At 38.6% G+C, this 13783-nt stretch overlaps 1 protein-coding gene across 4 annotated transcripts in view; it reads left to right on the forward strand.

Moving 5' to 3' along the window:
* MC2R (melanocortin 2 receptor) overlaps window positions 1-13783 on the forward strand; it is a 40310-nt gene that overhangs the window by 8615 nt on the left and 17912 nt on the right. For 2 of the 4 annotated variants that reach the window (XM_025421881.3, XM_035705202.2), the window contains exon 2: window positions 11736-11768. The exons of the other annotated variants lie outside the window; for them this stretch is intronic. The gene's annotated coding sequence lies outside the window, so the exon portion shown is untranslated. The remainder of the gene's footprint in view (window positions 1-11735; window positions 11769-13783) is intronic. 4 annotated transcript variants of the gene reach the window in all.

Here is a 13783-nt window from a genome sequence, read left to right on the forward strand (position 1 = left end):
TTAGTGACAAAAAGTATATAATGATTCCAAAAAGCCACCATTATGAGGGTATGTTCAGAGGACACTGGTGCCAACTAAATAGCTCCCAATGAACAAAGTTGGAATAATTCAAGCCAAAGTCATAAATAAAAATCCACATATTCATGTTGATACAAACAAATGATAGAATGAATAAACAGAAGAAAATAGACATATATCCAATGGAGAACTGTAAATAATTTATGTAGATACTCGACTCTCACCAGAGAGGGGGACTAGCTCTCTACTCCTTAAATGTGGGCTGTGCACAGATGGGCAGGGGTGCTTCACAGTAAAGAAACTTAATAGAAACTATCTTAGCCAGGTGAGGGTGGGCAACGTCAATTGTAATAAGTTGTGTTGATACTATGCCCCTTGACATGCTGTAATGACAACATCACCGTATCTCTTGTGGTCTTCTCCAAAATCCATACCCCAGTCTTATCATGAGAAAAAAAACAACAACCAAATACTAATTGTAGGACATTCTACAGAATACCTGACCAATACTCCTTAAAACTGTCAAGATCATCAAAAACAAGCAAAGTCTGAGAAATTGTCACAGCCAAGAGGAGCATCGGAGACATGCTACATGTAATCACACCTATATATCATGTGGGGTCTTAGAACAGAAAAAGAGCATTAGGTAAAACAAAAGAAGTATGAATAAAGTGTAGACTTTAGCTAATAATAATATGTCTGTATTGGTCATTAATGGTGGTTAATGTACCATACTAATGTAAGATGTTAATAATATGATAAACTGAGTGTACTACCTATGGGAACTCATTGCACTATTTTTACAGTTTTTCCATGAATCTAAAACAAGTTTATTTTAGGGGTGCCTGAGTGGCTCAGGCAGTTAAGTGACAGACTCTTGATTTCAGCTCAGGTTATGATCTCAGGGTTGAGAGATCGAGCCCTGGGTCTGGCTCTCCAACAGGCATGGAGCCTGCTTAAGATTCTCTCTCTCTCACTCTCCCTTTCTGTTTCTATTTATAACGAAAAAAAAACTAAATTAATTTTATTTTTAAAAAAATTATTCTGGGGCACCTGGGTGGCTCAACTGGTTAAATGACTAACTTCAGCTCAGGTCATGATCTCAGAGTCCTGGGATCAGCCCCCTGTCCACTCCATGCTCAGCAAGGGAGTCTGCTTCTCCCTCTGCCCACCCACCCTCATATATATGATATTGCACATATCACTGATTATTTGTTTAGGGCCATGGAGTCACAGATAAGTCAGTTTTTTAGTTCCTAAAGGCAGTGTGATAGTGGAACTATTATCTGTCACCTTCTATTGGGTTAAAGTGTGTGACTAGGATCATTACTCTAGACTTTTAGTGATGATACATTTTCTAATTAAGGGGTTTGAAGTGCACCCCTTAATATTTAACAAAAAATTGGTACCTGAATTTTGAACAACTTATAGTTATTAAAATTTAACTAATCAGCTGTAATTATGATCTTTCACAGCACCTTAATTTATTTATAACTATTTTTTCATCTTCTTTTCTTCGATTTTGATTTCTCTGAACTGTCATTGGTCAGATAAGTCTCCAACCTTAATAGAAAACTATTTGCTTTAATCACCATTTTCCTCTTTCCCTCCAAATTGCACCCAAAGCAGAGAATAATTATGTCTTGGACATTCCAGCCAATTATCAGTATTTTTCTCCTGGATGAATAGACTTTGTACAAAGACAAGGAGGGATGATCTACTTCTGGGAGACCCATTACCTTTTACAACTCACTAGGCCATTTTTTGATTTGTATCATATAGAACCCCAGAAATCTGAAATTAATGAATAGTTTAGTCCCTTTATATTGATAATATTGAGCTTAAACTTTTTGATCATGGTGTGTATTTCCTGTCTTATTCACTAAAACAGTGGTTTTTATCTTGAATATATGTCATAGACTTCATATATTAATATAGATCTCATATACCAGTTTTGGTTAGCTCCACAAAATAGTGGTAAAAATAGTCACATCTCTTAATACTTGAATTAAATGTTCAAGCACCAATATACTATGTCAGGGGAAAGAAACAATATCTTCCTCTGGGGTGCCACTGTACCATGAATTTTCTAAACCCCAATTACAGACTTACAGAGACTTACAGACTCCCAAACCCAGCAAGAACAGTTTGGCATTTGGTCACTGTCATATGGTGTCACTGTTGGGAAATGCTCCAGTTTTTTTTTTTTAAGTTTTTATTTAAATTCCAGTTAGTTAACATAATGTAATATTAGTTTCAGGCATAGGAGTTTATTGGTCCAGGCAGCCCTGACTCCCCCAGACACAGAACCAGGCCAAGCATGCCTCACTGGGATCCACACAGCAGGCTTCTCAGTCCTCAGCATTTTCTTAGACCTCAAGAGCTACCCACAGGGACTAACTGCCCTAGAGCACTGGGCCAAAACAAGGTCCAACGTTCACCTTCTCACTTTTTCTAGATAAGGACTGTGTCTCTTTTTCTCCCTCAGAGTAAACATTCCCAGAAATTGGGCACTTTCTTCCTTTTCAACTTTCAAAAAATAAGACATCTAATTTCAACTATTTTCTTTTTTTTTATAAATTTATTTTTTATTGGTGTTCAATTTTCCAACATATAAAATAACACCCAGTGCTCATCCCATCAAGTGCCCCCCTCAGTGTCCACCACCCAGTCACACCCCCCCCCGCCCACCGCCCCTTCCACCACCCCTAGTTCATTTCCCAGAGGAGTCTCTCATGTTCTGTCTCCCTTTCTGATATTTCCCACTCATTTTCTCTCCTTTCCCCTTTATTCCCTTTCACTATTTTTTATATTCCCCAAATGAATGAGACCATGTAATGTTTGTCCTTCTCTGATTGACTTATTTCACTCAGCATAATACCCTCCAGTTTCATCCACGTCGAAGCAAATGGGGGGTATTTGTCGTTTCTAACGGAATATCCCATTGTATACATAAACCACATCTTCTTTATCCATCATCTTTCGATGGACACCGAGGCTCCTTCCATAGTTTGGCTACCGTGGACATTGCTGCTATAAACATTGGGGTGCAGGTGTCCCGGCGTTTCACTGCATCTGTATCTTTGGGGTAAATCCCCAACAGTGCAATTGCTGGGTCATAGGGCAGGTCTATTTTTAACTCTTTGAGGAACCTCCACACAGTTTTCCAGAGTGACTGCACCAGTTCACATTCCCACCAACAATGCAGAGGGTTCCCCTTGCTCCACATCCTCTCCAACATTTGTGGTTTCCTGTCTTGTTAATTTTCCCCATTCTCACTGGTGGGAGGTGGGATCTCATTGTGGTTTTGATTTGTATTTCCCTGATGGCAAGTGATGAGGAGCATTTTCTCATGTGCATGTTGGCCATGTCTATGTCTTCTTTGGAGAAATTTCTATTCATGTCTTTTGCCCATTTCATGATTGGATTGTTTGTTTCTTTGCTGTTGAATTTGATAAGTTCTTTATAGATCTTGGAAACTAGTCCTTTATCTGATACGTCATTTGCAAATATCTTCTCCCATTCTATAGGTTGTCTTTGAGTTTTGTTGACTGTATCTTTTGCTGTGCAAAAGCTTCTTATCTTGATGAAGTCCCAATAGTTCATTTTTGCTTTTGTTTCCCTTGCCTTCGTGGATGTATCTTGCAAGAAGTTGCTGTGGCCAAGTTCAAAAAGGGTGTTGCCTGTGTTCTCCTCTAGGACTTTGATGGAATCTTATCTCACATTTAGATCTTTCATTCATTTTGAGTTTATCTTTGTGTATGGTGCAAGAGATTAATTTCAACTGTTTTCTATAGGCAAGGGTACTCACTTGTCCTTTTCCCTTTAAGCAAAACCCTCTTTCTTTCTTTCTTTCTTTCTTTCTTTCTTTCTTTCTTTCTTTCTTTCTTTCTTTCTTTCACAAAAGGTCTCATTGTTTTCTGCTTTTACAACCCAGGAGACCTTGGACCCTGCACATGCACCTGCAAATAAAGTTGTTTTCTAAGAGTCTAGATACTTTGCCCTAAGAAGAGAGTGAAGGTTGTGCATATTACTGGCACCACTTCAAAAGAAGACAAAAGCAAAATTTTAATCTCTAGCAAAAGTACTCATTTTAGGGATCCCTGGGTGGCGCAACGGTTTGGCGCCTGCCTTTGGCCCAGGGCGCAATCCTGGAGACCCAGGATCGAATCCCACGTCGGGCTCCCGGTGCATGGAGCCTGCTTCTCCCTCTGCCTATGTCTCTGCCTCTCTCTCTTTCTCTCTCTGTGACTATCATAAATAAATAAAAATTAAAAAAAATATTAAGAAATTAAAAAAAGTACTCATTTTACCACAAGATTTCAACTGTAATATTATCCAGTAAAACTTTTAAGCTCTGATATATGAAAAAAATGAAATCACTAAATCTGTTTCTTGCACATTTTATTTATCTCCCCCAAATATACTTTTTTTTAGAAATACGAACTTCTGATTATTGATGGTGGTCTCATTGTAACACATCAATAAATAGCTATTGGGCACCTCAGTGAGTTCCTGGGATGATGTAAAAAGGAGGGATACAGAATGTGCCAGCCCTCCAGGGTGTTACCCAGCTTCTCAGGAGACAGAACATAAACACTCAAAGTTGACCTTTCTCATGAGCGGAGTGCCACATGCCAAATGCTAGGCAAGAACAAGACACGCTGCAGGACATGAAAGCAGAGAAAGGTCACAGGGGTTGAGGTGGTAACTAGGGACACTCAAGACATTTTATTTTGACTTTGGATTTAAACAAAAGTGGGATTTAGATAGGAGAGATTAGAAAATTCCAGAGGGAATACAGTAGTAAAACAGGAAGGCAAGGATGTGCTAAGTTTCCTGGAGACAAGACACTTGGGCTGGCTGGCTGACATGCAGGTCCTACATGGAATACAGGAAAATATGGCAGGAAAACATTACCTTGGAACTGATTGTAGGGAGCCTTAAATGCTGGTTTTTTTTAATTGGATTTTATTCTGTAAGCAATGATAATTCTTTGAAGAAATATAACTTTTATGAAGCCCACACCATGTGCCTATGTATGCATATGAAAACAAAACCATAATGTAAGAACTTTATGAACTAAGTAATATTATCTCCACCTACATATGTGAGAACTAAAGATGACAAAGGCTAAAGATATCTATTTATTTCTTTAATGCCTTTTCTTGATTTCAATGATTATTTTTCTAAGACTAAAATAAAAATTAACTTCCACAAAGTTTTTGTATTTTTTAGAATAAATTAGATATAAGAATCCCTATTAGTACCCAGGAAGTTACCTGTCCCTAATGAAAATAAAATTTTAGTTTGATCTTAGTATATCTTTTCTCATTCTCTCTCTCTCTCCCTCATTCTGTCTCTCTGTCTCTGTCACACACACACACACACACACACACACACACAATTTCTCAGATTTCCCTTCTGGGAATATTTGAAAATTTCCAAGAATATTAGGAATTTTTTAAAGATTTTATTTATTTATTCATGAGAGATCCAGAGAGAAAGGGGCAGAGACACAGGCAGAGGGAGAAGCAGGCTCCATGCAGGGAGCTCGACGTGGGACTTGATCTCAGGTCTCCAGGATCATGCCCTGGGCGGAAGGCAAGTGCTAAACCACTGAGCCACCCAGGATGCCCTAGGAATTGTTTTAAAGAGAAAGAAATAAAAGTAGAAACACAAGATATGTCATCACTAAAAATATTAACTACTGCAGAAGCCAAATATCTCATCATGATGAGGTGTTTAGGGATGAGATTTAGTATTTTTTAGGTAATCCCTCTGTTGAGCATCCTCAATTGTATTCTTATGAACATATCCAGCTCTTTTCCCAGAAAAGTGCATCATTTCTCTGGAATATGGTTAAACAAGAAAGCAGACCTAAGTATCCTAGAGACTCAGCTTTTCCACTTCAGTGATTGACTCTTTTAATCTTTATTCATACTATATAATGTAATTTGAGAAAAACTGACATCTATTTAGCTATCTGTATAAGACTCAAAAATGTGTTCATTCAGGACAGTTTTTCTTTGGCTACTTTTAATTTATGTAAGACTTAACTTGCTCCTGCATGTTGATCTTTAAGATTACTGTTTTTTCTTATTTTTTAGCTCTTCTTTCTGTACTACAGATCAACAGTAGCGCATTTTGCTACTCATATTTTCTATTCTTTTTCTTCTCTCTTTGAATTCAAGAACAAGAAATAAAAGCATAAGTCAATTATAAAGACAGTTTGTGCCCAAACAGGAAACATTTGGTGCCTGTCTCAGCCAAATATTGATGCAAATCTGGTGTGTTTATGGGCACTGAGACAGAAGTAGGAATCTAAAACCAGAAAAACTGAAATGCCTTAAAGGGCAGGAGTGGTAGAGAACATGACCCAATTGAGATACCTAAGTAATACAAAGAAAGATAACAAAATTCATGGCAAGTATGCAAACCAAAATCCAGGTATTTCATTGGCAACAATCCAAAAGTTTGCTAACCATGAATTGAAGAGACTATGGGAGGAAACGTACTCCTATGCACTACTTGGTGAGAATATAAATTGGCACAATCCCTTTGGAAGTCAATTTCACATTATCTGTGAAAACCACATATACGCTTTCACTAAATAATTCCACAAGTCCACTTATGTGAACATAATAAGTTCACATATATGCACATAAGAAATTACATACTTACAGGATCCCTGGGTGGCTCAGCAGTTTAGCGCCTCCTTTGACCCAGGGTGTGATCCTGGGGACCTGGGATCGAGTCCCACATCGGGCTCCCTGCATGGGGCCTGCTTCTCCCTCTGCCTGTGTCTCTGCCTCTCTCTCTCTCCCTCTCTCTCTCTCACTCTCTCTATGTGTGTCTCTCATGAATAAATAAATGAAATCTTTAAAAAAAGAAGAAAGAAATTACATACTTACATGATTATTCATTCAATACTCTTTATACTGCAACATATTTGAAAGAGCCCAAGCAGTTACCAATACAGAAAAGATTCAATAACTTAAGATATATCTACACAATGGAACACCACGCAATGATTTAAAGAAGAAGAAGAAGAAGAAGAAGAAGAAGAAGAAGAAGAAGAAGAAGAAGAAGAAGAAAGAAGAAGAAGAAGAAGAAGAAGAAGAAGAAGAAGAAAAGAAAGAAAGAAGAAAGAAAGAAAGAAAGAAAGAAAGAAAGAAAGAAAGAAAGAAAGAAAAAGAAAGAAAGAAAGAGAAAGTGAGCCATCTGCTTTGTGAGAAGTCTCCAAGACACAAGGTACAAAACACGGTGCATAATGTACTGCCACCATGGTCGTGCTGCAGTCCTATTTCCCTAGGCTGCTCCCAGCCCGTGACTGAGCATGGCAGGGGTACTAGAACTGATCTATTTCTACAGGACCTAGGACTCCTGGAATTGGTAGCTTTGGCTCAAGGACTCCTCATTGGCCAGGTCAAAACATTTTCTGGAGCTGGACCACAGTCTGAGACTCTTCCTACTCAATCTTCCTTTCTTTCCCATCCTTGCCCCCAAGAGTCAGACTATGAGCCATTCATAATCCAAAGGCTCCCTTTTCTTCTCCTGCTGCCTCTCCCCTTCATCCTTCACAGGCATTTCTGATTCCATCTTGTCACTACTTCTCGGAGACCCTAACAACTGGGAGAAAGTGATTATATTCATATTTGCTTATATATGTATGAAGAAACCCCAGAAGATTCATTACCTCTTTGAGGAGCAGTAATTGGGAATAGGGGATAAACAGTTGAGAGGGAAACTTTTTATTATTCATACATATCTGCACACATTTACACATACATATATAAATATATATGCCTGTAGTACCTATTCAAAGAGTGAAATAGAAATGTTAAAAACATCTAGTGAAAACAAGGAGAGAAGGCAGCAGAGAAGCTGAGATACAGAGAGGAGCCCTGTGATACATAATAAGAAATATATATTTAGTCTTCCTTCCCTTTTCTGGTACAGAGCTCCTAACACCATTGGAATTTTCTAAGAGATGGGAGCAATAAGGTGTCTTTTGTTAGGGTAATGAGGTGACTTTTGGAGAGGCTCTCTGTAACCTAAGGATAGGGGCTGGTTACCAAGGGACTCAACCATGTGATTAGGGTGTTGAGAACTTTCAATACCAACCTCTGACAGCCAAGGAGGGGAGCAGGCCCCTGAGGTTGAATCAATTCCCAGTGGCCAATGATTTAACCAATCGTGCACATGTAATGAAGCCACCATAAAAGCCCGAGAGGATGGGGTTTGAAAGCTTCTAGGTTGGTGTACGCATGGAGACTCCGGGAGAGTGGTATTCTCAGAGAGCATGGAAGCTCCATACCCTTTCCACATACTTGCCCTATGCTCTATGCCCTTTTCCATCTGGCTGTTCCTGAGTTGTGTCCTTTTATAATAAGCTGGTAAACTAGTAGGTGTGCTTTTCCCATGAATTCTGTGAGCTGCTCTAACAAATTAATCAGACTTGAGGAGGGGGTCATTGGAATCTGATCTATAGCCAGTTACATCAAAAGCATAGGAAACAAACTGGACTTGTGACTGGCATCTGAAGTGGGGGAGGGCAGTCTTACAGTACTGGCCCCTAAACCTGTGAAATCTGATGCTATTTCAGGCAGACAGTGTCAAAATTGAGTTGAATTGTAGGACACCCAGCTGGTGTGTGAGAATTGCTTGATGTGGAACCCCCTCTCACATTGGAATTGGAAGCTATCAATTCACTCAGTAGTCCAGAACTTCAACCCACATATACACCTCCACGCAGCTCAGTCCCAGTCATGCCTGACAGCTCACGCAGACTCCCTCAGGCCCAGAGCCCAAATCCTAGGCTGGCTCTCCACAAAGCCTATATTACAAAACTCTTCCAGTTGGAATAACCTGAAAGCCCTATAATAAAAATCACTCATCTGCCTAGTAAAAAAAAAAAAAAAAAAAAGGCCATGATATCCTCCTTCCCAGCTGTCCTCCTTTAGAGCAAATACAAGACCCCAGCACCACAGACAGCAGCTGGCACAGTGTCGTTAACTTACCTTTGGAAAGATTCAGAGGAACCCCCAGCACACAGCCCACCATCTGCAGGATATCTACAGCCTTTCTGCTTAAGGCGTCCCATGGCATCAATATCCTTTCTCAATCCAAAGTGGGGACTGTGGGGCCTTTCTGTTCTCTGAATTTCTTCAATAATTTTTCAAAGAGAGGGTTGAGAAAATCATTCTGAATTGGTTAAATATGCTCAGGTTTCAGGTTTTTAAGTTATCATGTTTTCATTTTCTACTAAAGCCAATAGAATTTCCTTAACAGATGCAACAAAGCATTAGGATTAACTGATTTCTTGTAACAAATTCTCATTTGGGGAGCCAAACAGACATTGATTTAAATCCCAACTCTGCAATTAAATCCTATGGAAATTCAGACCAGTAGTCTGAAGAGGTCTGATCTCCCTGCCTCAATTCCTCAGAGAAGCAAATTGGGAAGAATATAACTACCTCATATTGTTGACAAAAGGATAAAAATGGTATATGCCATGTGCAGCATGTGTCATGGTACCAGTTGGCACACAACAGGGATTTAACAAATAACAGAGCTTTCTCTTTTCTTTTAGGGCTCTTTGAAAATATTAAAAATTATATGTTTACACTTTCTGGTCCAAGGTAATAATCAATATAAAAATCTCATGGGTGCCTGGGTGGCTCAGCTGGTTAAGCGTCTGCTTTCAGCTCAGGTCACAATCCCAGGGTCCTGGGATTTAATGCCATATCTGGATCCCTTCAGTGGGAAGTCTTCTTCTCCCTCTGCCCCTCCCCTTGCTCATGCTTTCTCTCTCTCTCTCTCTCTCTCTCTCAAATAAATAAATAAAATATTTTTCAAAAAATAAAAAATAAATAAAAATCTCATTTTACAGTTGCCCATGGTCTCTTTGTTTCTGCAAGAAGCATCTGTCAAGTTGAGCTACATGACAGTAGTTGGGGCCACATTTGTTTGTCCTGTGATGCCATTAGCTCTGATAATTCATGTTTTCATAGACTCAGTCAAAACAAATTTGATTTCACCTCTAGTTCTTATATGATTATGATTGTCCATAATTCTCTACTTTTTCTCTAAACTGACCCTTCAGGGCAAATGAGTCAGCAAAGGTCATTTCTGGGTACAGAGTCCACAGCTATGAAAGACTTCCCTCACTTCTCCATCACTCACCGTACTGGCTGACTCCTAGGGCAACACCATAGGGATGAAGCCTTGTTTTTTTATTTTTTATTTAATTTTATTTAAATTCAATGAATTAACATATAGTATATTATTAGTTTCAGAGGTAGATTACAGGGATTCATCAGTTGCATATAACACCCAGTGCTCTATTACATTTTCTTTTTCATTCATTCGGTTCTTCAGAGTTTCTCTTTGAAATTTTCTTTTAATTCAATCTGCCAACATATAGTACACCATTATTATCTGATGTAGTTTTCAATATTTCATCAGTCACATAGAACACCCAGTGCTCATCACATCACATGCCTTCCTTAATGCCTGTCATCTAGTTACCCCATCCTTCCACGCACCTCCCCTTCAACAACCCTGTTTGTTTCCCAGAGTTGAGTCTCTCATGGTTTGTTTTCCTCTCTGATTTTTCCCGATTCAGTTTCCCCTCTTTCCCTTATGATCTCTTGCACTATTTTTATATTCTACATGTGAATCAAACTGTTTGATAACTGCCTTTCTCCAATTGACTTTTTTCACTTAGCATAATACCCTCCAGTTCCATCCATGACGATGCAAATGGTAGATATTCATCCTTTCTGATGGCTGAGCAATGATATATATATATCATATATATATATATATATATGATATATATATCTTCTTTACCCATGATCTGTCAATGGACACCAAGGCTCCTTCCACAGTGTGGCTATTGTGGACATTGCTGCTGTGAACAATGGGGTGCAGGTGTCCCGGCGTTTCACTGCATCTGTGTCTTTGGGGTAAATCCCCAGCAGTGCAATTGCTGGTTTGTTCGGTAGCTCTATTTTTAACTTCTTGAGGAACCTCCCTACTGTTTTCCAGAGTGACTGTACCAGTTTGCATTCCCACCAACACTTTAATAAGGTTCTTCTTTCTCTGCAGCCTTGCCAGCATTTGTTTCCTGACTTGCTAATTTTAGCCATTCTAACTGGTATATAAAGTGGTATCTCATGGTTTTGGTTTGTATTTCCCTGATGCCAAGTGATGTGGAGGATTTTTTTCATGTGTCTGTTGTCTATTTGTAGACCTATATATAGGTCTTCTTTGGAGAAATATCTATTCATGTCTTCTGACCATATCTTTTTTTTAAGATTTTATTTATTTATTCATGAGAGATACACAGAGAGAAGCAGAGACACAGGCAGAGAAGCAAGCTCCGCATGGGGAGCCCGATGCAGGACTTTATCCCAGGAACCTGGGATCATGCCCTGAGCCAAAGGCAGATGCCCAACAACTGAGGAACCCAGGCATCCCTTTCTACCTATTTTTTGACTATATTGGTTGGTTTTTTGGGTGTTGGGTTTAATAAGTTCTTTATAGATCTTGGATACTAGCCCTTTATCTAATATGTTATTTGCAAATATCTTCTCCCATTCTGTAGGTTGTCTTGTAGCTTTGTTGACAGTTTCCTTTGCTGTGCAGAAGCTTTTTATCTTGATGAAGTGCCAATAGTTCATTTTTGCTTTTGTTTCCCTTGCCTTTAGAGACGTGTCTTGCAAGAAGCTGCTGCGGCTGAGGTAAATAAAGGGTGTTGCCTGTGTTCTCCTCTAGGATTTTGATGGATTCCTGTCTCACATTTAGCTATTCTGTCCACTTTGAGTTTATCTTTGTGTCTGGTGTAAGAGAATGGTCTAGTTTCATTCCTCTGCACATGGCTGTCCAATTTTCCCAGCACCATTTGTTGAAGAGACTGTCCTTTTTCCAGTGGATAGTCTTTCCTGCTTTGTCGAATATTAGTTGAGCATAGAGTTGAGGGTCCACTTCTGGATTCTCTATTCTGTTCCATTGATCTATGTGTCTGTTTTTGTGCCAGGACCACACTGTCTTGATGATCCTTCCAAGACATCAGTTTCTAAAGCTCAAGATTGAGGGACAAAGAATTTATCCCAATGGTGAACAAAAATATAATAATGACTAAAATTTAAATATCACTCATAAACCAAGACTTAGCCAAACTAGCTGGATTAGTCAGGTTGCGTGTGACCTCCCTTAGGGGGTATGCACAAATAGCTGGTCAATCAATAATGTCATGGCCATACTGAGGTCGGGAATCAAATGCTCGATTTGTGTAGACAAGGCCAGAGTCAGCAGGAAGCAAAAAGAAAAAAAGCAAAAGCAAAACACCTGCTAGTTTAAATGCATTCTCTCTTTATTGTGGGATAATAATTCTTAATAATTCTTGGTGTTATTTTCTAAAATTCTTTGTTTAGCCATAACTTTAGCAACTGTTCCAAATGACCGCAAACATTCTGGGGAACATTAATGCTTATCACACTGTGTTCTCTGGCAGCATGATATAGAAATTCATCATTTATTATCACTTAAGTCCAGATCCCCCTGGTTTAAATTGCACCTTCTACTACAACTGTAAAAAGCAAAATGTTCACAAAGAAAACTGTTGCTTCAAGGAATGTGTTTCTTTATTAATTTGGAAAAGAATCTCACATTTGGTACATTGAAGCTAGAAAATGAACTAATAACATTTTGACAGGTGTTAAGGAACACAAGTAGGCTCATTTTTATTTTCTACTAAATATCCCATGAATAGTTAGTTATTTTGCTTTTCATATTTACTGATCACATTGGTTTTCAAAAAGACTAGCCAAAAATTTTCAAGCATGCTCTAGATTTTCCTACTATGATGAAGAATTTAAATTTGTCTTTTAAGAGTATTAAAATGGGGCAGGGTTTTTTAAATCAATATTTAAGATATCGTAGTAGTCTATGGCTCTGCCAAACTAAAAGAAAACAAATTTATAAACAGTGTTTCCAATTAAAACATAATTTCTTTAACCTAAAATATAGAATATGACTGTAGATGCATAAGTGCTAGTGGTGTTAATGCAAAAGGGATCATAGTGGAAGAGATGAGAGGTTTAGCTTAAGCTGGGCTCCTGACGCATTTTGTTTAGCAAGAAGCAGGTTTCAGTAGAATTCTGGTTGGAGAGAAGCAGTATGGTTTTGTAAGGTGGACACTTATTGCCCAGCAAACTTCAAGCCAAGGAAGGAAGCAAAAGTACTCTAAAACTGTGTTGTTTGGAGTAAAGAAATCAAGACACAAAAGCAAACAAGAAAGAAGCAGTAGAGAGTTTTTAATTGGTACAAGCCAGACCACAGCAAGTGGAGATTATTATCCACATTCTTTAAGCCAAAGAACATTCTCTCCTGAAATATTTGGATCATTGAGATCAGGTAACAAAGAATTACTGTAAAGTGTTAGTGAAAAGAGTTTTGTTTCCTCTGTTACTTAATGTTTTCTACAATAATACCTTAGTTTGAGCAACAGGAGCATATAAATATATTATAACATATGATCCCTATAGAGCTCTAAGAAAGACACTGAACCAATAAGCAAATAATACATATCGGTTTCTGTTGCAGTTTGGGTTGGGGTGGGGAACGATTTGTCTAATTTTTGCATATTATTACTCTTGCTATTTAAGAAAGGGATGCAAGTATGGCAGTTAAGAGGTGGCTCGAGTACACACCCGCCCAGAGTGTGGCACTGGGCAGTTACCTAAACTGTTTGGAT

Source organism: Canis lupus, chromosome 1 (assembly GCF_003254725.2).
Source record: "Canis lupus dingo isolate Sandy chromosome 1, ASM325472v2, whole genome shotgun sequence".
NCBI classification, from domain to species: domain Eukaryota; kingdom Metazoa; phylum Chordata; class Mammalia; order Carnivora; family Canidae; genus Canis; species Canis lupus.